Source organism: Gallus gallus, chromosome 1 (genome assembly GCF_016699485.2).
Source record: "Gallus gallus isolate bGalGal1 chromosome 1, bGalGal1.mat.broiler.GRCg7b, whole genome shotgun sequence".
NCBI lineage: Eukaryota > Metazoa > Chordata > Aves > Galliformes > Phasianidae > Gallus > Gallus gallus.
Window position 1 is genome coordinate 55,025,173 of NC_052532.1, and position 27,857 is coordinate 55,053,029.

Sequence of the window (27,857 nt, forward strand, 5' to 3'; positions counted from 1 at the left end):
CCATCTCCAGCTCCCAAAATGGTGAGTTTTTACAACTAAGCTTGTCTTAAATCTTTCTAGAGATCAATTGGAAACAGGGTAGATACTCCCTTTTGTCTGCAACCTATGCTAGAAACAGGAACACGCTTCTGAAGGTCACGTCCTCTGTACAGTGACATATTTCAGCATAGTAGAAGAAAAATGGAGAGTCTATTTTTCAGAACTATGTATAATACACAAAATACAAGCAAGTCTTCCTTTTAAACAAATGAAATAATTGTGTGTATGAAATAACGGGATTGTGATGTGTGATTGCCCAGAAGAAATCCTGAATCTGCACCTTTGATAACCTGAATTTGTACCTGCGACATACATTAAAGTTATGATTTTTTTCATGTGTAGTATAAACTGCTCTGCTGTGTAATATTTTCAGATACACTGTTTCATCTCGTTAGAACTAAAAACACCCTTGTTGACATCCCTGTGCAGTTAGCATTTTGGCATTACATGATGATGTAATGGCAAAGTCTTTACAATCTCCAGCGTTAGGTCCCTGATTTAAATTAGTCATTGTCAAATAAAGCAAAATGCTGACCCACCAGAATGTCCTAAACCAGAATTACTTGTCTAGATTGCTGAAATCACTGGACTTCAAGTGGCGATTGCATGATCTGTATTTCCCTTAAACTGTGAAATTAGATTCCTTTTATGGACCCATCATGGTAGTATTGAGCCATTAGATACATCATACTACACTTGTCAGCCAGCCTTCCCTGTTCATCGGGACTGTAAAGCATATTAAGCAGACAATAATAGTACCCTTCAGGACAATTAGGTTGTCACGTTTTGCAGTCTAATACAGTTCTTTGCTTCTATATCCGACAGGCAGTAGAGAGCTTCTTCAGAACCCAGGTCCTGTATGTAACACCTGCAGAGAGAATGGTGCCAGAGACATTTCTTCCTCCTCTGTTTTAGAGTTTCCCTCCTTGATTCTCCCAGTGTGGTACCTATGAAAGTCAGTACAGATGCCTGGTCTTCAGCCATCCACACTCCATCCTGCAGTGCCAGTTCCTGGAAAAGGCAGAAATGTGCTGGCAGGCGGCAGAGTCACAACACACAGTGAAAAGAGAGTTGTTCAAACACTGTCTAATGGACTTAATCCACACTTCCTGCCCTTTCAGGATAACAACTTATTTTCAAAAGCAGTGCAAACTAATACACAACTCCTAGGAAGAGTTAGAAAAAGTTAAAACATCCATCAGACTGGAACTGGTGTCAAATAAAAGTCTCTCAAGAGGCTAGAAAGGTAAAAGACACATTTCTTTTGTGAGTGTTTCAATCTACCCAGTGACCTGCAGCCTGGCCATGGCCAGGAATGAAAATGCAGTCTGCCCAGAGCAGTCCCTACTCTCCTTGCCTCAGTGGACCAGCTTCCTCACTACTTGTGTCAGGGCCTGGGTCGTTCTGGAGCTGTTTTTGTGGCATGCAAAGAAAACAACAATTTGGGCCTGTAGGATGTTAAAACTCATATCTGGTTGTGTATCTTCTTTAAGCCCAGTAAGCGTTTTAATAGGCAATTTCAGGTGTAGCATCCTTACGTTCACCTTTTCCTGTGGCTGTTCCCTTTTCTTGGCTGTATTTGTAAAGAACAAGGAATAATCCCTAACCCTCCTGAAATTTGCTACTTCTCTTGCTTCTCAGAAAAGTCCCTCCAAGGGTGGGGGATGGATATTACTTTGTCACTGGGTCTAGGCCACCTCCTGCTGCGTCAGAAATGCCACGGCCATGGAGCAAAGTCATGACGTGTGTTGATCAACTTCGTACCTGCAAGTTACATGCCAGGTGAGTGATGTTCATCTGGACCACTCTAACTTTTTTTCCTTTTCTGTCCTCTCAGGTGGCATTAAGCCAGCAGAAGGGCATTGATGTGGCATAACTCCTTGTGGTATGTTTGGCTCCCTTGACAGAAGTACAGCTGCGTGTCAATGACTAGCTTGGATCCCATCTGCAGGGCTTGTGAACTGCAACAGCATGTTCTTCTGTTAGCGATCATAGCTTTGTCATGTAAGTCTTTTGAGGTGTCAGCATCAAAACTACCGCAGAGATAGGCATATGTGCAAATGAGCCACGGGGTTTCTTGCCCCATTGTCATCTGTATGGTCTGCCGGCACTCCTTGTCTGGGCAGGGGCACCCTCCTCTGAATCACTACTGACAGCTCCTAACAGCACAAGCAGCAGCCCTGCCGCCACTTTTCCCATCCATGCCTGCTGTCTTCAAGATTCACGCTGAAAATGCCAACAAAGCAAATTATATGCTATTGTACAATCATGCTACAATCATTTCTGTAGAAAATGTGCCTTTAATAAGTGCATTGTAAGAAGTTCCCTTCGCTTTTGTGCTTAGCATAATGAACCTTCAAGACAGCATTTTAAAGAAAGCATAGCAGTCACTGAGCTCCTATTTCTGTGTTTATTTATCCAGCAATTTACATTAAGCGACAAGTATAATTAGCTTTTTTGGATAAACATTAAGCAAACGGGGAGTATTTTAAAAACATAATAGGGCACCCTGCAGTGGTTATCTTTTTATAGTACTTTATTCAGAAAAATATATTCCCAGATGCCACATATTCCCCTTCTGACATTGCTCACTGGCTGCCATTTCAAGGTCCTTGCTGAGTTTGTCTCCAGGCTGGTAGGTGCCCTCAGGAGTTATTGCAAGGCCTTTATCTAGCATAGGATTTAAAGATGTGCTGCTAGATAGTTTAGCCAAATTAACAGTTTCTAACTGTCCCATGAAAGCCAGGCAGCTGGACCTCAAGTCAGTCTCACTGTAGGGAGGTTCCTGGTGGAGTAGAAGCCTGCTGGGACTTGGCATGAACTACCTCAGCACAGGTGCAGGCATCAAGGAATGGCCCAACACTGCTGTATTCAGGTGCATTGTAGATGACACGGTGCAGCTCCTTGTTGCCAGGGTCCACCTTGTTGGTGCTCCCAGGCCTAATTGTCTCACACCGGGGAGCAAACCTCAGCTGTGGAGATGCGTGGCTGCACAGGGCTTACCTCTCAGAGGAGAGGACTGATGGGTCTTATTTCTGCACAGGCTGTTAGAAATGTTTTCTATAAAGACGTGCCCTTAGTTTCACAAAGAAGTTGACATGAATACATGAGAGAGAGAGCTGGCTCCTTGCAGCTCCTACATTCTGCCCTGAGCTTCTAGATGTGAATCAGGCTGCATCTCCCCTCTCACCCCCAATACATTTCCTTTGTTCTGGTGGAGCCCAGCCCTGGAAAGCAGCACAATCCTCAGAGCCATCCTCCCAGGAGCATCTGTCCCTTGCAACCTTATGTAGCCACTGCACTGCTGCTCCTCCCCATAGAAGAAGGTCAGAGTGGAGACTTAATTTGCCCATGAAATTGTAAGTTGGAAGTGGGTCTTTACAGGCTGTTTCTTTAGTCAACAGCAACTCTTCTGACAGGCAGTTTGGAACACGGAACTTCTACACTCTGCCTGAAAAAGCCTACTTCCCTCTATTTACAGAGGGGACATGGTGTGTACTAATTAAGGCTATGTGCTAACACTGTCTAGTAAGAAATATGTCCCTTCTGCGGGCCGAAAAGAAGCTCTTACAATGCCCTCTGAGTTGCCTCCTAGGAGCTGTTAGCTTTGCTCTGGCAGAGATGCCAGTTGGAGCCATGTGTCTTCTCTGGTAGAACAACAGCACAAGTTCCAGGGCTTTGCAGACTTGTAACAAGACAGAAGCAGTTCCTTTCACCAGATCAATAGCAAAGGGAATCAGGAGGGAGAAACTATTTATGCATCAGACCTTTCCTCCTCCACACCTCCATAGTGAACATTTGGATGTTGCTTATTTTTGGAACAAAGAATATGCAGGAAACACCATCTGCTTCTGACAAAATGAGCAACACTTGCTAAAACAAAAACAACAGTGTGCATTAAAATACCTCTGAAAGAACATCAGGCTGCATAAAAACAGGCTGAATTTTTGTTAAGTGTCAAAAATATAGATATAAAATATTTAAGTGTTAAGTATTAAATCTAAAATAGATGTGTACCTAACTGGATCTTAAACTTAGCCCCCCAAAATACTTTAACTTTTATTTTCTGTGCAAAGTCAGGAAATGAGTAAGTGCTTATTAATCTGTGTCCATCACAAGGCATCTGGGACACCACACAGAAGATACAATAACAGGTTGAACACATCTTGACTACTGCAGTGTTGTGAGTCTGTTTTTTCCCTTACACAGTTTGATCTGAGCCACAAATCCCAAATGATCATCTCAGATATTTTTCACTAGCTAAGCTTTGCTTTTCTGAAAATGGTGGATGACAGTGAATGTCCAGTCCTAATCTTTGCTCTACTGAAGCACTCCATAAATGGAGACCTTTGGGTTAGCTTTCTAACTTAGATGGATGCTTCTAAGAGTATTTCTGATGTTATCATCACTCAGCAACATAAAAAGAAACTCCCAGGGATGATAGAGTGAAGACAGCATCACTCTACTTTGTCTGGCATGGATCTTCTCTCACCCCTTCTCAAGTGAACTATGAAGATGGAACAGGATGGCTTTTCTGTGACATTGGCATTAATATACCATATAAGCTTTGCGAATGCTGCTAACTTCCAAGGGTTTCCTCTGTAAAAATGTGCAGTCACCTGGTCTATCACCTATACAACAGTACTTTAATGTGCCCTCAGACTAATCTAGGTCTCTGTTCTTGTTGGACCACCCAGCTAACAAACTGCTTGTGCGAGTTCTGGCTTTGAAAAACTTTGGCAAATTTATAGTGATATCAACAGATGATGTACATCATCCATATGGAGAAAAGAGCATGGACCTCCTCTTGGGAACAAGAGAAAACTCAGGCCATGGAGTTCTAGAATCTTGGGGAAGGAGAAAACCACAGTAGGATCATGTTCATGAGAAACTGCACAACCTCTAGAGCAACAGGAATGGGGGTGACATGGTCATGTTGTGGATATTTTAGCCAACTTGTGCAGATCCAGATAGAAATAATGCTAGCTGGGTGAGTGGGCCGATAAGTGAAATAGGGATCAGATGCCATCCTGGTAGCACTGCCTTCCATACCACCTGAGTACTCAGTGTAGAGCTTAAGTCTGTTCAGTGTATACGGTCAGGAAGACAGACCTTAAGAGCACCTTCATCAACTCTGCTTCTAGCCAGAAGTAACAAATCCAGACCTCATTCATATTCTCCTATTTATTCATGTGAAATTGTATTAGAGCCATCGGTCATGGTATTGAGCTGGAAGTTCATGTGTTCATGTTCAGCCGACTGTGCATTATGACCCACGGATCTTTGAATTAGGAAGTCCTTAAATCTAGTCACTTCAAAGCACATACTGCTTTCCTGTGTTCAGACAGCTAAACTATCCAGATTACTTGAGATCAGCAGCAAAGCTGCTTAATAATTTATCATCCTCCCAAGCAAGTAGTCCTCTATGATCTTCCTTAGGGATGAGTTTTTCTTCTGCATCATTGACAAAGAGGTTAAATGGAAGTGGGCCAAGATATGGCTCAATAAATATTCTTCATTTGTAATTGCATTTTTAGACCTGTCAGCCAGTTTTAAACCCACTGAATAGGTGCCAAGTTACTTCTGTGTCATTGTGGTTTCTTAATCAAAATTTGATGTGATACCAAGTGAAATATGCAGTTGAAGTCGTAGTCTATTACCTATATCAACCAAACCAGTAATCTTATCCAAAAAAGAGATCAAGTTAGTTTGACAAGATCTATTTTCATAAACCTGTGTTGACTGGCATTAATTATATTTCCCTCCTTCTATTCTTTATTAATCAAATCCCTTATCAGCTGCTGCGCTGTTTTGCTTGGGTTTGATGTCAGGCTGACAGGTCTATAATTACCTGGGTCGTGCCATTTACCCTTTTTAAACAGTGGCACAACATTAGCTTTCCTTGTAGCTCAAGCATTTGCTCAGTGTTCTGTTAGTGAGGAGCCAAAGAACTGCTCCATTTTCTGTCAGAACTCTTTGAAACAGTTTTCTAGGTTGGCTGATGTCTGACTATTTTGTCTGCTCTTTAATGCACCCGCGAGCTATTATTGCAATGAAAGGCACTTCAGGATCATCCTATGATTTCATTACATCAGTGAGTTCAGTATGGCAATTTGTTTTTCTTCAATTAATTACACCAAAGGACTATATATGGAAATTCCCACTTTCTCTTTATTGATATTATTGGTATTTACATCCTTTCTTCTTACTGTCAGTACACCAGAGCCACATTTAGGATTGCTTTTATTTTTGATATAACTTTCCATTGTGGTTATTCACTTTGAAGTACTTTGTGAGTTTTAGAGGAGAAGACTTCCAAAGTTACCCACAATTTTCTTAATTTTCTCAGAACCTTTTAAGTGAGCACATTTCCCAGGGTCCATCATAACACCTTCAAGACTCATCCAAAAGAGCCTGAGCAATCTGGTCATCAGAGGCTCAGCACATGCTGGCTTCAAGCATACTATCCTGGGGGAAAATGTGGTAGTGGTGCAGCTTAATAATTGACCCAAGGCCCAGATAGGTATTTCCTCCAAAGCCTGTAGGATACCCTTTAGAAATGTATTAATGATCTCTTAAAAAAAAAAAAAAAAAAAAAATAGAGGGGGGGATGAGTATATGATAAAGGGATTGGAAAAAATTCTTAAATATAAAAAAAGTGGAGAAAGGAATTATTTCCTTGTCTCAGTGATATCGGAAGGAGATATGGGAAAGAAAAGCATAAATCACTGCTGACGTTCCTCCTGTTTTATCATGGAATGCTTTGTTGTTGCTGTGTTCAAACATTAAAGATGTCTTTTTGGGAAGGAGAAGAGAAAGAAGAAAGTTGTTTTGTGTGAAGTTCAATTACGCTCCTGCTTTAGATTACCATTTCATGGTATGCTGCACATAAGAAAGCAACCTCTGTCCTTCAAGGGAAAGGGTATGGGGGTGGGCAGGGTGCTGCCATCAGGGAAGGGGTGGGAGCTGGTGAGTGCTCAGTATGTAATCAGATAAAATGAGCTGTTTGGTATTAGTGTGTAAGCATTGTCCGAGCTCCTAGCATCTTCAATGGGCCAAAGCACTCTCTTCATTTGTCACCCCAGCGCACCTTTTGTGTGAATAATTTCCCATTGGTATTACCTAGAGCTTGGAGTCGATAGCTGACTGGCCTCTTTGCTTGTACTATTATTTCCAGCAAGCTTCATACATCTACAATAAATCCAGGAGGATTTGCAAGTGGGCCGAGGAAGTATGAGGGACAGAATGAGCTGATAAGGCCTGAGTCCCACAGAAACAAAAGGCTTCCCATTTTGTCCTGACAAGACAGGCACTGCCTTGGAATTGATTTGATTTGATCAAGTTTTTGCCAGCTGACCCCAGAAGTTTATGCAAGTGAAGAAATAAGCCCCCAAGCACTCTCATGCTCTCTAGTAATCCTCCACATCAGTGCCAGGGATGAGAATATCTGTTGTGGGTTGGGTTGTCTGTTTGTTTTCATAAAGCTGGATCACTGATGTATTGGGAGGCTTTTTCTGCTGATGTGTTTATTGCAAAGAAACTGCAAAGTGCCCAAAGGTCCACAGCTATTTCAATTGAGCATCTTGGAAGAAAACTTTGTTGCAAAGCCAGATAACAAGCTGCAGAACTATGGAGCTTTAATACACCCTGAAGTTTAAGACCTAATGAGGTAAGGCATAATAACTTCCTGTAAACCCTTATTCTTAAGCTTGTGCCTAAACAGAAAAGCATGAGACACAAGCAGCACAAAGCCGAAGATCTGCCTGACCTTATAGACGATTATGTTAAAAAATCAGTGGAAAATATTTTGGAGCATGTAAAACATGCAAGTCTACTTCTTCCTTAGTAAAAACGAAGACCATCCTGGCCTGCTGGCTTGCACAAAGCATGGCAGGAAAGCATGACTAGACTGGGCCCCTGGGCTAGCAAAGGAAAAACTGATGTCAGAAGACTACATGTTTCTGAAAAGTGTGGGGACTTGGCATAGTTTTTCCTTCTTGGCCTTTCCTGTTACATGGAATAGCTTTAGACACTGTAAACTGTCTGTCCCTAGCTGTTATGATGGTCACACCCTTATTTGAAAAGAATAGGGTAACATTTGGACAACATAGGGAGAGGTATCCAAAATACAGGGATATCTGTGTTTATGTGTCTGCGTGCAAGAGAAGAAAGGTGGAGAAGTGTATAGAAACTGGTTTTAAAACAAAGTCTTAATCTTGACTTTATAAGGTGTATTTCTTTTAAGGGGGAATAAATTGAGTTATTTACAATGCCTCACGGATGCCACACCTGGGAGTTACAGGAGTGTCAGTTGGGGCGGCCTGTAAAAGGAGGTGCCCTTTGGACACCCTTACCTTAGAAGAAAGGTCTGCTTTTTCATATGAAACTGAGTTGCTTTGCTTCTGTAGCATGCAAGCAGAGACTTACTGGATTCTTGAACCTATTCTATACTTTTATGTAAAAGTGGTGGTGTGCATACAGATCATGGCAAATATTGAAAACCTGTAAAACTGTTGAAAAGCATTTTTGATTGAATAGGTTGCCATGATGTTGCATAGCAATATTTCAGAATTACTGCTGAGAACTTGAAGATCTGGATTCCCAGCCCTGACGTTCAAATGGCCAAGTCTAAGCATAATGTAGTTTCTACTCCAGCAGAGACAGAGTACACAGTTCTTCTCCAGCTCCTTGTAAGTGGTGAACTGGGTTTAGTATTTAATTGAGCCCTGATTATTCTTTCCCTTGTAGTTTCCTTTCTATCTGTCTAATAAACATCTATGATTGGCCAGTCAACAGCATTACTTAATTGGCTGAAGATCCTAATCCAGCTTTCCTGAAAAGAAAAGCATCATAGACACAGTTGCCAATTATTCCATTATCACTATTGACAGCCTAGTATAGTTTGATGTCCTTCAAAGCTCTGACACAGATATCCCATGGGAGAGCATTGTCTCCAGTTAAAGCACGATGCTGAAGAGCAGTGATTTTCTGAGTCTGCCATCACTTTGCTGGCTTTAGAAATGTTACTTAATCTTTCCATTTCCCTATCTGTAAAAGGGGAATAATGTATTGTTCAGGCAAGGTTAAGAGGGTTAATCCATTGATGGTCATAAAATGTTACAAGATCTTCTTTATAGCTTTAAGAACATACAACAAATGTAATCAAAAACTGAGTGGAAGTTACGGAGCTGGGTAGAAATGGAGGTTGTTACTGACTTCCTTCAATTGCCTCAGTTTTTCTCATTTTGACATGACAAAGCTAAAGTTGTCAGTACAATCTCACTTTTATCCTCCTTCTTGTAGCATGACGTGGCCTTTCAGAGTACAACATAGTAGTGTTTTCTTTAATTTCCTCTGAGTTAGCCTCTGAGTACTTGGCTTTTCAATTTTAATAATATTTTAATGTAAGAGATTTTTCATTTACATAAAAGCAAAGTAAACCACCTTTCCCCTCCTTGGGGATGGGACCTTCTGCCAGCACCAATGTAGCCTGTGAGCTCTGCACAGCCATGAGGTCCCCATGCCCTGGCTCTCACCCTGGGCGTGTTCTTCATCCTCTTTTATTTCCCTGACATCTTGCATGACCTTTCCCTGACTACCTTTATCCATACTAACCTGCTGGACCTTTTCCTTCTGCATACTTATGCCTGTTTTTGTGGGGTGTCTCCTGTATACTTTATGAAGCAGGCAGAAGGAGTGCAGAAAACAGTAACACAAAGCCAAGTCTGTGAATGGAGCAAATACTACAGGTGGAGTAAAGCTTGTAAACAAAGCAACAAAGAATAATTTTCCTCTTTTCCACCACAGTAATGAATGTAATTTTTCTCTTATGTGGCATTTTGAGGTAGGATCTTACATACACTGGGCTACAAAAGTGTTCCAGTACTGGTTGCTGTTGTTTTTAATTCTTCTTTTAAGGGATTAAATTTTAGTTGTCTACTCTCTCTAAAATACATGGAATGATTTTGGTTTCAATTAAAATAGTCTATTTATTCCTCAACATTAGAGAAAAGCACATTATCTTTCCTGTACTTAAGATAGAAACAACCTTTATCGTGCAAAGCTAAGGTATTTCTACACTTTGGAATGAAGACTTGACATTTGGCACAGGGTGACTGACCAGTCCAGTGTGAAGGCTTCACTCTCTCATTGTCCTGAAAGGTTGGCCAGTTCATCCAGATAAATGTTTCAGTACAGTTGTGCATCATACAAGTCTGTTTTTCTTGGGTTTTACTCAGCTCTGTGCAGGCCGAACAGTGAGGGAGAGAGAGCATGACTTTGGATGCTCTAGCTCACCAGCTCTAGGCTTGCTGGTAAAGACATGAGGTAGAAAAGCAGAGCCCAGTGGGAGGCAACGCAGAAGAGTGTACCTGGCTATAAAGTACCTAGCAACAGTGGAACCCATGTTTGGATCTGCAGAACCCAAAGCAGCCTTTTAGGGGTGACTATTATGACAGGTACAAAGCACATGGGGCCCTGTTTCCCCTAAACTCAGTCTCTATGACTCCTACTGGGGGCAGTGCATGCAAGCTTATATTGAAAGCTATGGAGCTGTTTTTAAATGGTTCTTTATGGAGGAGAATAATTAATTAAACAGGTGGTTCCGTGAGCGGCACTACTAATGATGGCTGCTTTCCAGGGTCTCTCTCTCGTGTGGATTTCGGGGCTGCAAGAAAGGTTGAGCTCATGCTGGGGCCTTTCCCTCAATGAGGGAATTAATAGGGCCTCTCTCCCTCCCTCCCTTTACTCTGCTGCCTATTTTCATGAAACTTGTAGGTACTTAATTCCTGTCAAACCTCTACGCCTCTGTCACAGTTGGTCAAAATTGATCAGCAATTTCAAAACTTCCTGGGGATTGGAGGGGAATAGACAAAGAGAGAGAAACAGATGCAGGAGACGTGTGACTGGAGAAAGCTCATTCCCTAAAGTCAAAATTATTGCCAAAAATTGGGATGGAAAATGACATTATTTATTTGCTCCTTTGCCCACACAGGACACCAGAGGGAAACAATAAGTAAGAGGAGATCTATACCACTGGCGTGGCTGTTCACACAGTGTGGGTGCCTATGTTTTAAAGAGATGTCCTCTTTGGAAGGAGGAAATAAGAGTCACTGTAATTCTTTTAAAGACTGCAGAAAATGTCTGACAGAAGTACTGAGAGAGCTCCACTTTTTTTCATTTCTTTTGAGTGTGAGTTTCACTAGAGAGTGTAAGTAAATTTACAGGGAGGAATCATTGGTTATTAAAAGGTTCTTTAACATCACACAGCTGCTACTGTTGAGAGTAAAAGCAACTTCAGGCAATGTGTAACCCAGAGGTGGATTTCAGAAATAGGCATTATACATCTGTGTGGAGTTCTCCATGTTCTGATAGCTTCAAATCAACACCTTTTTTTTTTCTTCCAGAAAACTCTGTTCTTGTGAGGTACAACTATTTGGACTAATCATACAGGAGTATGTGACAATATCCTTTGGACTTTTTATGAACCAAATCAGAGAAGAAGTTCTAAGAGACTAATCTATCCTTTAAAATTCATTAAATAGGAACTAAATCTTGCCTTTCTCACCCTCTTTTTCCGGGAAAGAGTTGTGTCTTCCTCTTCCCATCCTCAATATTCCTATGGGGCTATTTTCTTAGGAACACACTTGAAAGTGAAGTGGCAATGTTAGGAAATATGCGGGGAGAAGAAATGTGAAGATTTTATTAAGAGTAAACATGACACATTTTCTTTTACAGTTTGATATTTTCCAGAATCACCAGATGGCGCCAATGCAGATAATTCTATAAGTGATGTTTCACAGAGTGTTGAAACATCTACATCTTCCAAACCAATGTCAGCGTGCAAACAAAAGAGGGCAATTTGTGCAAATTTATTGTAGGGAACATAGGTGTTGGATCCTGGGGCAGTGCTCAGTACTAAACGTGGTGCAGCTCTTTTCCAGAAGCCATTAGTGTCATTAGTGCAGTGGGTCTCCTTTGACTTAAATCTTTCTTAGGTGCTACCCATAAGACAGGTAAGTGTAAGACCAATTGTGTCAGGAATTAGTTTTACCATTTCTTTAAGTGCCATACTTTAATTTGGAATTCAGAAGTACATCGTGCAGTAACAACAGATCTTGGAGCATCTGTTGATTTGCACTCAAAAATAGAAAAGCCTGCTACTGTTTTGCCATGGAGAACAAAGATATTTTTGCTGTTGTTATCATACAGATTTGGTTCATCTGGAGCAGACAGGATAAGAGAGAGTGGCATTTAGGCTCCTTTATTTGTCCTTTTGTACTGTTAAGGACACAGTTACAAACAATGAGCCTTCCCCCGCTATAGGAACCTTTATTTCACATGTCCCAGAACACAACCTGAAGACAAATGTACTCTTTTATAAAGAAGCAGAAGATTTATGTTGTGAGCTTGTTTAGACGCCACTCAGAATACCACATTGCTACAATTTTACGTATAATTCCCTTGCTTTTAGCAATAAAATAGAATTAGTGATAATAACGATGATGATGAAAATTTAGATGTTTTTCCAGGCCCCTGTTGTAGACTATTACCTGTTTTCCAGTTCTCAATCTCAGTGAGCAGGAAATCTCAATGTTTTTCAGCCGTCAGGTCCTGAACTGGCCAGCAGCTTCCCTTGAAGTGAAAATGAAGCCTCTTTCAACTGAAGATGGGAAAATGATGAAATGATAGAAAAAGCATTCTGGGGCACAGAGAAATAAATTAGAAGGGAACAGATAAATGCTAAGAGGAGTTTGAATGCAGAAGTGTTGGGTTCGGTGCCATTTGGAGACATCATTGTTTCTTTCATTTTCGAGCTCATCTTGTGTTTGTGTCATGACCGGCCATTTCCCTCCAGTTTTCTCATCTCTCTATCACACTATGTTTGGTGTAAGGAAATAGGGCCAACTTCGTGCAACCCGGTAACTAAGGGTCCTTGACTTCTTGGATGATAGGCTTGGCAGCAAGCCAGGAAAATAGTGATAATTTAGAGAGAGGGATCATGTACAATATTTTAATGATCCAATATTTTCTACTTCACCTCCATCAGGAGGAAGAAATAGGAAACGGTGAGCTATTTTTATGAAACAGGTAATTCGTTCTGGAAAAGTTTATGTTGGTATAGCTGTCTGATCTTACTGGAACAAAGCAAGAGGGATTTGGCTTCTATTGATACTTCTGGACTTGGGAGCGCATACGGAGAATGCTGCTCTGCAGAACTCAAGTCTAAAGAGGTCCTTTTCTGGGACAGTTAAAACAAACAACAACAAGCCCTTGCCACGCTCCCAGACTACTGCCTCACCAGGATGGAGCTCTTATGCATTATACATGTTAAACATCTCCTATTCAGTGCTAACTTTGACTTTGTGCCCTGGGCCAGGTGAAAAGACTTTTCCAAATAAGAAAGAATAAGAAAAAAAACCAAAAAACAACCCACAAAACAAAGCACAAGAAGTAAACCATAAATTGAAATTTCTATACGAAGACCTTTCTGTGAGCAGCATTGTTGTGCTTTTTAAAAAATAGTTTTCTTTACGGTAATTTACAAAAATCCTTAAGGAAAAGTGGGGAAAAGAGTTCTTTTATGGGGTATTTTATCCTTTTTTTGTCCTCTCTCGCAGTCGACTTTTTGGCAAAATACTGCATCTTCAGCCAGGAGAAGTTGGCGAAGTACAAAAGGGCTTTTGAAGCGGTAAGTGTAAATTCAGACTTCTTTTCTTTTCTTTCTTCCTTTTTTTTTTTTTCCCTTTCCCTCTCCCCTCTCCTCCTGTGTCTGTAGACAGTTAAGCAGAAATAATAAGCACCATTGCTTGCAGTACACGTCCCATGAATTACGCTGACATCAAATGTAACTTTAGAATGGAGGCACGCTTTATTCTTTTTGACGAACTGTTCCCCTATCCATTCTTTATTTACATGTCGTGAGCCTAAGCGCTGCACAGCCAGTCAGAACACACACACAAGAGGGGGGAGAAAAAAGGAGGCCATTAAACAAATTAAAAGGGATGGGGATGACTAATACAGTACTCTTGGAATCTGCAATTTGATTAGTCTGAGTTTAATACACAAAAGCAGCGCCGAAGCAGGAGGGGAGTCGAAGTGCTCTTTAATAACCTTCTACAATTAAATTATGGTGATGAATTTAACTATTCTGTGCTTCTAAAGGGGTCTTATTATCTGATTGACTCTGAAAGAAAGTCAGTATTTAACCAGGGTTCTAGAGTCCAGCTATTGGAAGACATACAGTAGTTTTATGCATTAACAACTATTTTGTTTTGCTGTTGCGTGCCTCTTCCCATTTGAATTCATCTGTGATTTGAGAAAGATGGCTCTTGTGGTTATTCCCACTGCTTTTGATGGGAGTGTATTCTAGCCCTTTTACTGTACTGCCTAGAGAGTTAAAATGAAAATTGCATGGTTGGGTTTGTCTCCTGTTCTGTATTTTCGTTTGTAATTTGTAATTTTCATTTATAATTTTAGACTGCTTCCCTCTGCTGGCCCTCTCCATTGTCTAACAATGCATCATTCAAACGTAGACTGTAATGCATGCTGGGATCTTTGAAAAGGACTTTCACCATTAAATGGCAGTAACATCATTCTGCAGCTTATCCTGACTTCTGGTTTTCTTTCCGCCCTTTCCTTCACGTGCTTTTTCATATGCCGAAGACTGAGTAAGATGTTTCGTGTACAAAATATTAGAACATAGAGGAATTGAATGCATTCCTTAAAATAGTATTTTTCTTCTCTCTATCTCTCTTTTTTTTTTTTTTTTTAATTCACTAGCAAGTATATTTCCTTCAGTTCTTTGATCTTTCTGAGAGACAGGGACAGAGACTTCACAATTAGCCTGAGGTCAAAATCAGAGAGCTGTCTTTATACAAAATAGAGGGATATGATAAAGGCAGAATCTGAGTGTTCCAGCTTTTACTTTTAATGGCCAAAATGCTGGAGCTCCGCTGCCGAGTTTGATCTGAATATTTGGAGAGGATCTAGGCTGAGGGGATGAAAAGAGAGAATTATGCAGAGTACTGACTATTCAGCCAAGGCCTTATTCTGATACCTATTTTCATGCTAAGTTGTATATCTTTCTCTGCCAGTAGTTTCGTGGAAAAAAAAAAAAAGAGCTAAAAAAAGATACTATTTCTGGTGCTGTTTGAGTGAGGGTGCTATACCCAGCGCTCGCTTTGTTCTGCACACGGCGGCTGAGCACAAGGCTGGGTGCTCTGCCCACTCCAGCTCCTCTGGCACGCACAGAGCCAGTGCTGGCCCCGGCTTCTGGGGCCAGATCCTGACATCTCCATTCAGGCTTTACTCAGCTGGCTGGCTCTGGTGAATGAGGCTGGGCAGTAATTTAGACCTCTGTCGCTGTGCAGAGGAGGGAAGAGGCTCGCACCCTCTCTTGTTGTGCTCCCCAGAGTGCTCCCTTCCCTGCTGGCAGGTTGGGATGAGTGGCTCTGGGGGCTGCTTGTTCTCCTTTGGTGGCATTTTGCTGTGCTGTTATTTCACAAACTGATTTGAAGACAAAGGCAAATCACCATGGATAGCAAAGAAGTGGCTAATGCAGATGAGGAGCACGCAGAAGTGCTTCTAAGTGCAAACAACTTCTCTGTCAGTCTGCTGTTGAGTATCCCAAATGGCTTAGGGAGTTTGAAAATTGCTGATTTATGTTGGTTGTCCCCAGGAATTATGAAAGCATCTGGAGACGATCGCTGCAGCAATAAAAAAATCACACCCTTTCATTCCTGTTGAGAGGAGGTGGACACTTGTACCATGAGGATGTTGGGATGATTTCTGTCCATCCCTGCATCAAGGTATTTTGTTTACCCTGAGGGCTCCTCTGCCACTGTCTAAGTCTCCAGGCTCTTGTGATCTCTATAGCTCCATTAACCACAATGTATCCATGGACAGCTTACGTGCATTTGGAAGCTCTGCTGTTTATTTTACGGCCATGACTTTTACTCATCATGATCTATTTCTACCTTTATGAAAGGGCAGTTAAGACCAAGTACTTTAGACGAAGGGCAATGTATAATTGTTTTGATATTGCGGTGTATTGTTTTATCTTTAACAGTAAAATCCTTCCTCTTATTTATTAAATCACAGCAGAAACTTCCTTGTGAGCCAGTGATGACCGGCAAACATGATGTCAGTTTTTAACAAGATGCCAACCACAGGCTTAAGAGAGCTGATTTTCATCAGAAGCTTTTATATGACTTGCATAGCATAAAAATACATTGCAAGTAGCATCTGTGGCTCTTGCTTGGTGAAAAGGGCAGCACGCTGCATGAAACCTGGGGATGCTGGGCTGAGCAATGCTTCCTTTTAAGAAGATTGTGCTCCCAAATTAACTTGTTCTGATGCTAAGCATAGTAGAAACAGTGCTGCTGCTAAGCAGAACAATTGCTTTTCCTTTGTAGTCTGCCTGCTGGTTTGTTCAGGCCTGCTTTGTGTTCAGCCTTGGCTGGATCTGGGACAGTGGTTCAATAACTGTGAAGCTCTGTGTTTAGATCCTAGCCAAATCAGTGACACACAAAATCAGGGCAGGCAGTGAATCCCGAATGTGCCAGGTTTGGGAAATCAGCCCTCCAAATAGATGAGCCAATATCCTGTATTTATTTTGCTCTTCTCTGTACCCACTGCACTTGCATCTGGGTATTTAATACATCTTTCCAAACAGCAACACACCAGCCTTAAATTAAATTCCCCAGTGGGGATAGCAAAAACCAGGCCCTTCCTTCCCTGTGCTGTTCCAGCAGCAACCAAACACAAAACCACGCTCCCCCCAATCTCCTTCCCTCCTTTCTCCCTCCCCAAAAGCAATTTGACTGAAAGCAGCATTTGAATGAGGATTTCAAACACTGACTCAAGCTTTCTCTTTAGCTCACCATGTGAGAGAACCGCACAGAGTAAATGGTCGATTGCAGTGAGCACGCCGGGTGTAATTAGGTTCAGTATTTGCTGGGTACTGAAGAAGAGAATGAATCGGATGCGCCTAAAATAAGTGCAGTAGCACCAAGCAATAAAATATGGGTTTAAAATTAGGAAGAATTTTACCAAAAAAATAAGTGAGCACTTCTACCTCTTTCCCCTTCGCTGGCCATGATACAGTCATGACGCTTGGAAGTATATTCAGTATGCAGAAGAAGAAGCAGGGAAACATGGCACAAATGGTGTGGTAAAAGGGCAAGTCAAAAGAAGCAGTCTGATCTAAGCATGAATTCTTCCGTTTCCAGCCCCAGGGGTGCCCTGTACATCACTGTACAGCTTCTCTGGATGTTGCATAAAAGGGACCTTGGATCTGGCCCTCTCTCTGTCTGTGCCATACAATCTCCCCTCTGAGCTGCTCAGGCAGGTTTTCAAAACCATGATTTTTTTGCAGGTAAGAAATCTGTGTCTAATTTCCAGATTACTTTTGTTTTCCTGCTAACATTGCCTATTAATTTAGCTTTTTCCTCTTTCCTCTTTCTTACTTTGGAGATACACACTGAGCCATATATATATATTTATCTCAGCCGTGGTTTTTCACTGTTGACCAAAGCAATCCCTTCAGCCTCCTGGCATTGTTATGTCCTGCTATAGGTGGAGGATTTCCTCCTGCTATGGGGCACAGTGCAGGCAAGGGAATGGGGTGAGGAAGGCTGGGGCCTGTCTGGAAAGGCCCTGTCCTGGACCAAGTCAGCACAGTCCCCAGACTGACACAGCCCAGTGACTGCAGACGCATCCGCAGTAATGAGGCAGGTCTGAGGTCAAGCCAAGAAGTCAGTTTGCAGGTCAGGGTCAATGATGTAGCTCGGGCAGAGTCCAAGGGTGAGTGCTGGAGCTTAAACACAGCTCCTGGGCCAATGGGTCAAGGCCCTGAAAAGTCTCCTCACAGCTCCTTCCATGAAGTGTGATCAGCAAAGTTATCCAACCAAACTGTCAGGCCCTGACAGTTGGAAGGGGTTAACCAGAGCTCTAGCTGTCATTACACATCAAGTCTTTTCACTGCTACTTACTACTGGTTCTCTTCTGCAAATACCACCCCCCCAACAGACCTTATATCACATTTTCCACATCCATATCATATTACTGCCTCATAGCTTTCCTTTTCTTGGCTGGTCTCACATGAACTTCCACCTTCTCTGTCACCAGGATTTTGCATGTCCCTATCTAACAGTGGAAATAACTATTAATAATCCCCAAATAAGAACTGTTGGACATTCATCTCCAAGTAGCCCCTCCATTCCTCAGTAAATCCCAATGCTCTGAGATACAGATCCTTCTCTGGTGCTTTTTAACCTTTTGCTAAATGAGTGACTGCTTCTTCTGCCAGCGGTTTGCTCACCTGAATCTGGTGTTGCTGGTCTGAAGGAGGGAAAAGACTACAGGACTCAGATTTCAACAAATCTGCAGTGCGACAAATGATAGCCTGCTTTATTTGTTTCTATTTTCTTCCATGTCCTTCTTTTACCTTGTCCTTTCCATCTAGTCTTTCAAAGATGAAATAACCGTAATTGTGAGAGTCATTTTTCATTCAGAATGTTGCATCTGGAATTGTGTTTAGATTATGACTCTTGTCATTTGGGCTGTGCTTTGAAGAAATTGTGTTGGTAAGTGAAAGTTGTCTCTTTTACATTATGGTGAAGGCACTTCCTTGACTTATGTTTTGAGTAACAAAGGTGTTTTTCCTTTCTGCACAGATAAAAGGCCCTTTGGCGGAAGTGTAAAGACATCACAGTTTGGTTTAATAAACTAACCTTTCAAAAATGCATGGTTGGTTGTTGAAGGCATAGATTATTTACAGAATATTTTCATTTTGTGGGTAAACTGTTTTGAATCCAACAAAGTTCTTTGCAGATGAATGTTTACTCCTTTTATTTAACCCTTTGAAAACTTTGGATGACGTGAATTTGGGCACCAGTTCCAGGTCCCAGGCACATAGACACTCCTGTGCTTTGTCGCAAATTGCACATTCCTTGGGTGAGAAATTTCCCTCGTTGCCTGATAGATTTGTCACACTCCCCTTCCCAGTAGTTCCCAAGTCATACAGGATAGGAGTTAAACAAGGGAATGAGCTTTACAAGAACTGAAGAGGTCAGAGGCAAATGAAAAGTTCTATATAGCGACTTGTAGGGCCAAAGTGAACTTTTTTGGTTGGCCTGAGAAGCAGCTGGGTTAAGACTGTCCTGGAGGAAGAAGGTGAGGTCCTACTATGAGGACAGTGAGAAAATAGTCTGGAGCCAGGGACACTGCCATTTTTCCCAGATGAGGTGCCACTGCAGAACAGCCGGGACTTTCTGCCTTCTGGGAATGCTTGCAGAAAGTGTAAATGTTGGGTTTCCCAGGATAAATGTTTGTGAAACAGGTCACACTGGTGTCATATATCACTGAAGTTGTGAAAAATTTGTATTTGAGTGTTTGACTAACAGAAGAAGAAGGTGAATGCATCAAACTAAATACAGCATTACACCGGTACTTCTACCTGCTCCCTCCATGCTACAAAACTGCGATGTTCACAAGAGTTCTGATTTTGAACGGCCTGCTTTAACACTTTCGAGTGTTTGGAGCTGGCAAGCTAGTCCTAGTCATTTCCTATGTTCCCCTTCAGTTACTCTCTTTCCATGCTATTTTACTGCAAAGCTCTTCTCCAGGACTTGTTGAAAGGCAGTATAGGGACCGCCTTTTCCTGTCACAGTTGCATCAGCTTCCTGACTGGCAACTGAACTCACTCAAATGCACTTCCAAACAACGAGATCTTTGTGGCAGTCTAACAAAAGCCTTAGTTCCTAATGTGCTACCAGGCCCAGATCATCTGTGTGCAAATGACCCTCTGGTGCTGCCAGTATCAGTAAGACCTATGTCAACCTGTAGTCCAAGGACTGTCTGAACAAATTTGTCTGGCTAGAGAGGGCAATTCTGTGCATTTTCCTTCTCCTTCAAAGTTTCTAAGGGGGCAGTGCTTGTGCTGAGCCTCATTCAGTGCCTGCCTTGCTGGTGCACAGAGAGCAGGTAGAGCCCCATGGGAGCACTGCATGGTTCCTGAAGCTCCTGCTAGTGTAGGGTGCGCCTGCCTTGTTTTTTAAACTCTCACCTTTCTTTAGGTGAAAACTTAGCAGAAGGTGGTCTGTGCAGCAGTGCCAAAGCTGTCCATCACAGGCTCTGGTTGTGTAGCATGTGCTTTCCCCTGTACAGATAGATAATTAATTCATTAGTATTGGCAAGGGAGGTAAATGCATGGCAAGAACCTGAGCTTATGGTAACCTAAGGGTATGTATGGCATCTTTTTCTTTCTGGTGATGTGCTTTCTTTGTTGAGAGTTTCCAAAATTCACTAGTAGTCATCTATCAGAATATTTACTGGCTTGAACAGGAAGGGATACCTGCATACAGGTTCTGAAGGCAATGAATAGAGGAACAGAGCTTTAGTAGTCCAAGGTACAAAAGTTTTCTCCTCAAAAGAAGGAATTTGTGTCCATTAAAGAAACTTCATGGAAATCTTAGTTAAAGCTGGCAACAGGCTACTAGCGTTGTTTGTTGATAAAACTGAATAGAACTGACTTCATCCTTGATGGGATCTAGAAAATACTTTCTATTTCCTAGCAGTCTCATGCTCATGTGTAAAGAACAGTAGCATATTGCCTGAGACGAGTATCCCTGTCCATCTCTTCTGCACAGAATGCAGGAAGTCACAGTTCCCTGGTGATTCTCCACATGCATCTGCACTCTGATATGCCTGATGCTACTTTGGTGTGCAGAAAGCAAACAAAAAAATCCTTGTTGCTAAAGTACCAACCTGTGGAAGATAAATTTTAACCAAGGGCTGTGACCCACTGCTTATCAAAGCTCTGCTTTTGAAAGTTCATCACTTTCCTCCAGCTTCATCTGAACATTTCTACTCACCCAGCTGGGAAGGCCATAGCTTGCTGCCTTGGGGCTGCCTGCCAAGGGTGGGCTGTGGTGCAGTGCTGGTAGTGGTCACCTCCCTCCCTCCTGCCTCTCCTCTTGCTGTCTTTCACTTTCCTTGGACATGAGGCACAAAAGAAAACTGCACTTTTTGAGGCTGTTCACTTCGCTTTGGGCTGAAATGTGTTTTCGACTGAACAATCACTTTCTGCGCAGACAGTGACAGCTCAATTGGTTCAAGGAGGGGGCAGGAAGAGGTGCTAAGGTTTTCTTTCTCGTAATGGCAAACCATGTCAAATGAGAAAGTCGAAACAACATCCAGTTTGTTTGTCGTGCAGCCTGGACCAGAGTGTGAAATATTGAGACAGCAGCAAAGTGTCCACATTTCCCCACAGCTGGAGAACGCTTCCCGCACAGCTTTTGCCCCTCTACTCATTCAGTGTGGACCTGTGGAGCACTTTTCTCTGTCTAATGGCTCCCTTGGGTGCCAGGTTTCAGACCTTGGGCTCTCACTTGAGCAGATCAAAGGAATATTTGAAGGATTTTGCTAAGCTTTCACCTTTACAAGTTCCATAGTCAGGATAAAGTTGAAAGCAGTATGATGCTCAAGTTTCAGGATATTCTGGTGCTGTTCTTTCACTCTAGGCTTCTTTTCCTTGTTTCTTTCCCTTAATGCTATTGCTAAATTATGGTATTGATTGAACCACAAGCGCAAATTGATGCAGCTGGTGAACTTGAGAGCAGGGGAGGGAATCAACAAGTATGTGGTTACCAGAGTAGAATACCTTCATATTTCCTTCTGAATCTCTCTTTCTTCATAAAACACAAAACAAATTCTTCTTGTCCAGTCTCTGCATTACAGAAGCATTTTATACTCTTTTCCTAGTTTGTAAACAAGAACAGCTTTTAGTATGGAGTAGGGTCTTTCAATTTTTAAACATTGCTATTACAAGTTATTTTGGGAGATGATAAGCAAAAATAAGGGCTGAGAGGCCAAACAGACTTCCAAGCTCTACTTCAGGAAATCAATTTTATCCCTCCCTATAATGGCAGGGCACTGACCTCACATCTCTCCAACACCTTGAGAACCAGTAAACAGAAGTGTGAATACTAACTTTTAAGAAAGCTCAACATTACATACCGACTGTTGAATCTGATGAAGGAATGTTTTATATTGATCCTATAATAGATCAGAATAGATTAGAATCATTAAGGTTGGAAAAGACCACTAAGATCATCTAGTCATCAGTCTATACCTACCATGCCCACTAAATCATGTCACAGGAATAGATGAGGCAGTATGTCAGTCTGCCTATGGCAGACGAGCCGGGTAAAACTTCAAGCGTAACAAGAGAACACACCACCACCGTGAACAGGTTTTCTCCACAGGGCATATTTATTTAACCTAATTCATGTAAACCTCGAAGTAGAATGTGTAATGATTTGTGGTCCAGAGCAATCTAATTCTGATAGATGTGAAGCAAGTCAGTCCCAGAAACCCACCAGCTTTGTTAAAAGTTGTACATCCTAATTTGCTGGGGACGAGATCTGTCCCTGACTTGAGCTCATCACTGCTCTGACTCTGAGTAAATTGTTCCCAGACTCACACTGGTTGGTGTGGGTTGTGGCACACTTGCCCATATGGATTAACCAGTTCACATCTTCATCAGCTGTAGCACCTGTGCTGTCCTGCAGTTTGTAATGCAGATTTGACTGTCATCTTCTCTGCAACTGACATCTTTCAATTCTAGCAGGAGTGCTCTAGATTATTGCAGTGTCTATTCCAGTCATGTTCTGAATGCTACTTTTTATCAGGCAGATGAGCAGTTAATCTCCATGATAGTATTTATATTGTTTATTTCAGGAGGTTCTGAGTTATGCTGTCGTCTACCTGGGAGTGCTTAAGTTTCTTCCTCTGCAAGATGATGTGGCCAAGCCCATTAGATTTGGTGGAGACCCTGAAGATTTTGTTGAAGGGGCAGAAGAGGACACTTTTTGAAGATGGAGGAAGCTTTCTTAGGCTATAGGAAGAGAAGGAGCCTTAGACAGAGATGTCAGAGGATGCACAAAAGACCTTTCTACTTGTCTACTATGAGACACAGTTGAGATGACAAAAAAAAGTAAAGGAATAGGTAAAAGTATAGTTTGTGAATGACTTTGAAGTAAAAACAGTTGGTTTTGGTAAAAGAAGCTGAAAAACTTATCAATTTTCACTTATACAAATCTATTTTCTCCATCTGTGAGTCTTCTCCAGATAAAGACTCTTAGGCTCTATAGTGCCTAAATATAACTGACACATTATCTCATTGTGAAACTTAATGAACATTTGAGTCTGGACATAAAGACCGGTGAGGTCAGGGTATGCGTTAGCCCTGTATAACATCAAGTTAAAGACTGTGATGGCAACTTCCTCTTTTCTTTCAGCATTTCTTAATAGTCACATGATTTTTTTATTGTCAGTCATATTTCTAATTCAGCTTTGTTGTGTTACGTATCCAGAAATAACAAATTGTTGAAGAAAATGATGTGGAGCCAAAAAAAATATATATATATGCTAAACTACTGTGCTTCTTTGCTTAGTGCAGGCAAAGATTAAGAGTTCCCAAGGCTTTCCCTCAGTTTGAAAATGGAAGCAGAGATTAACCATACCTTGTCAAAGCTGCGCTTCCAAGACACTGGAGTTCTGCTCATAGATGAGTGGCTTATTTTCTGAAAACTTAATACTGTGAGTATCTTTCTAGGGTGATACTGTTGAAGATGGGTACTCGAACTGCTGGCAAGTTTTGATGGCCTTGAAAGATGTTGCTTCAGAAGCACTGATTTATGCAGGAAGTAAACCTAACAGATCTCTCCCTTCAAAAATGTGAGAGAGTGGCAAATATTTGCCGTATCATACCATCATAATTTATTTGTAGTAATTGGTTGGTCAAAGCCCCCCTTAAATAAAGAAAGTGCCCTGACTAGCAGCAGCATTGGCACATGTGGGAGGTATTTATTTCATAGAACATTCCGTATGTAACCCAGCTATTAAATGAAATAGTACAACTTTCTTTTTCTTCTCTTTGTACTTCAGATCCAAAACAAAATAGTCAAAATATGTGCTATTGACAGAAAAAAATAATTCCTCACTGCATTTGGAAAAGCGTGTAGCAGTCAGACATGAACCACTGGAGCAGATAAGAAGTGAGGTGTGGTGGCAGCACAGCAGCAGCACTTCTCTTGGCTTATTTCATTAGACATTTTTGGAAATATCAATAATATTAAGAGTTTGAAAGGCCAGAAGAATAATCAAAACTCTGAAAGAAGAGAAAGACCAAACATCAACATGGAAATGGGAGGGTTGTTGAGTAGGCAGTTTTGGCCAAGTAGCTGGGACAGGATGAAGAGGAAGCATGAGGGGTGCAGTCTACTCATGTGACTTAATGTTACGTCTTTGCACAGATCTTTTCCTTTTCTATTGGTAGCTATGTTTTCAAAAGTGACAGAGGATTTGTGATCTGTCCCATTTTGGTCAGCCAACTTGATTTTATGTAAAGAAGTCTAATTATAGCTATAGGAGATGTTACTCATTCGGCAACTGAAATCACTAGACAAGATAAATATGCATCAAATAATACATGGATTTAATTTCATACCCATTTTCCCTGTATATTCCATCTCTATTATTCATAAAATCACGGAATCATAGAACAGCTTGGGTTTAAAGGGACTGCAAATATCATCAAGCTGCAACCCCCCTACCACATGCATGGCCACCAACTTCCACATTTAGTACTAGATCAAGCTGCCCAGGGCCCCAACCTACCTGGCCTTGAATGCCTCCAGGGAGGGGCATCCACAACCTCTCTGGGCAGCCTGTTCCAGCACCTCACCACTCTCTTGGTAAAGAACTTTCCCCTGATATCCATCCTAAATCTTCCCTCCTTCAACTTAAAACCATTTCCCCTTTTCCTGCCATTATCTACCCTTATAAAGATAACTTATAAATGATTAAGTTATATAACTTATAAATTAACTTATAAATCCCCCTTATAAAGAGGGGATTGACTCCCCTCCTGTTGGTAGGCTCCCTTTAGGCACTGGAACGCTGCTAGGAGGTCATCCCACAGCCTTCTCTTCTCCAGGCTGAATAAGCCCAGCTCCCTCAGCCTGTCTTCATCGAGGAGGTGCTCCAGCCCCCTGATCAACTTTGTGGCCCTCCTCTGGACCCGCTCCAAGAGCTCCACGTCCTTCCTGTACTGGAGGCCCCAGACCTGGACACAGTGCTCCAGATGGAGCCTCACAAGTGCAGAGTAGAGTGGGACAATTGCCTCCCTCTCCCTGCTGGCCACCCCTCTCATGATGGAGCCCAGGATACCATTTGCTTTCCGAGCTGCAAGAGCACACTGCTGGCTCATGTTAAGTTTGTCATCCACCAGGACCCCCAGGTACTTCTCTGCAGATCTTCCCTGCAAAGACTCCCTTTAATGTACTTTCTATGACAGAAATACTTGATTGTATCCAAATATTTTGTACATGCAAAAGTATTAGCAAATTTTCCAAGTTCCATGGTAGTGCTCAAAATATTATATCCAGCATTAAAACTTTTGGCTCTTCAAATGATTCTGGTCTGTACTGATGTACATCAGTGGAACTGTGCCAGCTTCCCCCAGCTGAGACTTCAGCCCTTCATTGCTGGCCTTTTTGCAGTTCTCTTATCATGATCCTGTTTGAACCAACCAGACATACAAACTCTGTTAATACAGAAAACCGGTGCTAGGAAATACAGACATCAAGAAAAAGAAGTATAAAAACCTCCGTGATTTAATCCAAACCTTACAAAGGCGTTGTTTCTTTGAGCACTTCCTTTGAAAAGACTACCATTTCAAACAAAACAGAAGGAAATTAGAAGGAAGTGATTATGGAGACAGGAAATCTGAAAGCCATGAAACTGTAAATAAAGTGTTATTTGTACTACTGTACTTCGTGCCCTGCTTTGCATTCCCAGCACGAAATGTTAGACAAGGCTTTAGCACTACAGCAGGGACTAAGTTGTTTGGATGTTTTTCTTAAAAAAGGTTCCAACCATCTATTTCATATGATTAAAAAAGAAGGTCTTTTGAGCAAATTATTTTACATGGAATTCATCTGGGCAGATATTTATCTGAACCATGTAGCACCATAGACAGTCCCCAGCCCCCAGCACAACTTCTTCTTACAGGAAAGGATGTGACTTGTTTAGACATCAAACACGTATCAAGTGGCTTGATGTTAGTATTCTGAAGCACTGGCTCTACGGCAGGCGCCAGTGCTAACATCATTACACAACTCATGTTGTGCAATGACAGCAGCATTTGTTGTTTATTTTTATCAGACCTGTAGGGCTCATCTTTTCCATCTGTCAGAATGATTGTGTATGATCAATTAATACAGCTCACAGGGATGTGTTACACTTTATACACTTGGATCTCAGTTAATGAACCACATTTTTCTATAGAGATGACAATGAACAAATGAGCACAGATTTTAATTACTTCCATTATGATATGTTAGCTTTGGCAGTGGTTACTGACATGCAAAAGGTTTAACCAGTAATGTTATCCCTATATCTTTAGTTGTTTGTATAAATGAATTTAGAAAACATTCCTCTGCCTCCCTCAGCAGGCATGTACTATGTTTCCTACTGTAGATCAAAAATGGTTTACAAAGGGATAATAAAGCCAAACACATCAGTGAGTGAACATGTATGACTTTGGTTCAGTCTGAAGAAACACTCTGAAGCATGTGAACTTTGCCGGAGTTAAGGTCATTTATTTCATGTTATGAGAGGTCGCAGAGGAAGTCCTGAGTGTAGCCATCAGCCCCCTAAACAAAAAGAGGGCTGATAAAATTAAAACAAAAGCCTCATTGTTGTTTCACATCATTGTTGTGAACAGAAACCACTGCTTGAAACTGCTGCAAGGCCTTCAAGTCCCACTAGACTTTTACTTCCACAGTAAGGGAATCCAGGGGTTAAAAACTGAGCCTTGATGTTGAACAGATATCCATTTGATAGGGAGTTGCAATGAGTCTGGAGGTGAGATCTGTAGTACTTCTATGCTAGTGTGTCTCAGTACACCAGGAAAAGCAAGGCAACACCTGCATTATGTTTGGTACTGGTATTGTAAACTCTGCAAGCATGAACAAGTGGAACAAGCATAAGATCAGACAGAGCCTGAAAGCAGATAAGAAGTGATCTCATGTTGGCAGTTTTAGTACAGCTGGTGGTGTACTAGGGTGGCTCACCATGCTAATGCTATTGCTGGTACTGTTTCAATGGCTGCAGAGGCAGTTAACTAGATAATATGTCTCCTGAGAGCATTTTGCACCGGATATGGTTAGTGTTGTTTAAAATGTGGCCATGTGGTAAGACAAATATAAACTATCTGAGACCTACTTGCAATTTCTCACCATGCCAATGCCTTAATAATTGTCAGACACCTCCTTTGCAAAGGGAGGGGGAAGGAGGAAAAGGCAAAGATGGAAGGAAAAAATTGACTGACTCCTGTGGTACACCAGAGAGTGTGTGACATAACACCAAGAGACAGAAATATTTGGGGTTGGATTCTTCAGTGATTTAGAGGATGTTCTCAAAGAGACTTTAGGTCTTAGCTGGGTATGGCAATGCTTGAATTATAGCTGTAATATTTCAATATTGCCTTCAGCTTTATTGACCCAAAGCAATTTTTTTTTTTTGTTGTTCCACCAACCTGGAGTCCTTTTCAACTTCTTTAGCCACGACAGTTTATATATATATATATTTGCTGGTTATGCTAAATGGGCTTGTCTCTACTTCCATCAGAGCTTATAATCTGGCCTTTCCCCCTTCCCCCTTTCTCCTGCCTCCCTCCCCTGCAAGCAAGGCAGCAATCTGTTCTTTTTAAACCCTTCATCATCTTTGCTCTCTCCATCTCTGTTTCC

General features: G+C 41.7%; 1 long non-coding RNA gene across 3 annotated transcripts; it reads left to right on the forward strand.

Annotated features, from left to right (window-relative positions):
- On the forward strand, window positions 1-23,604 carry LOC107053530. 3 transcript variants are annotated; one of them, XR_003077893.3, is made up of 4 exons: window positions 1-2,043; window positions 13,659-13,729; window positions 17,271-17,416; window positions 22,783-23,604. It is a non-coding gene; the product is annotated as an uncharacterized LOC107053530 (long non-coding RNA). The 3 variants fall into 3 exon arrangements; XR_001466880.4 differs by lacking the exon at window positions 17,271-17,416; XR_001466877.4 differs by lacking the exons at window positions 17,271-17,416; window positions 22,783-23,604 and adding an exon at window positions 14,518-14,645.
- The last annotated feature ends 4,253 nt before the right edge of the window (window positions 23,605-27,857 follow it).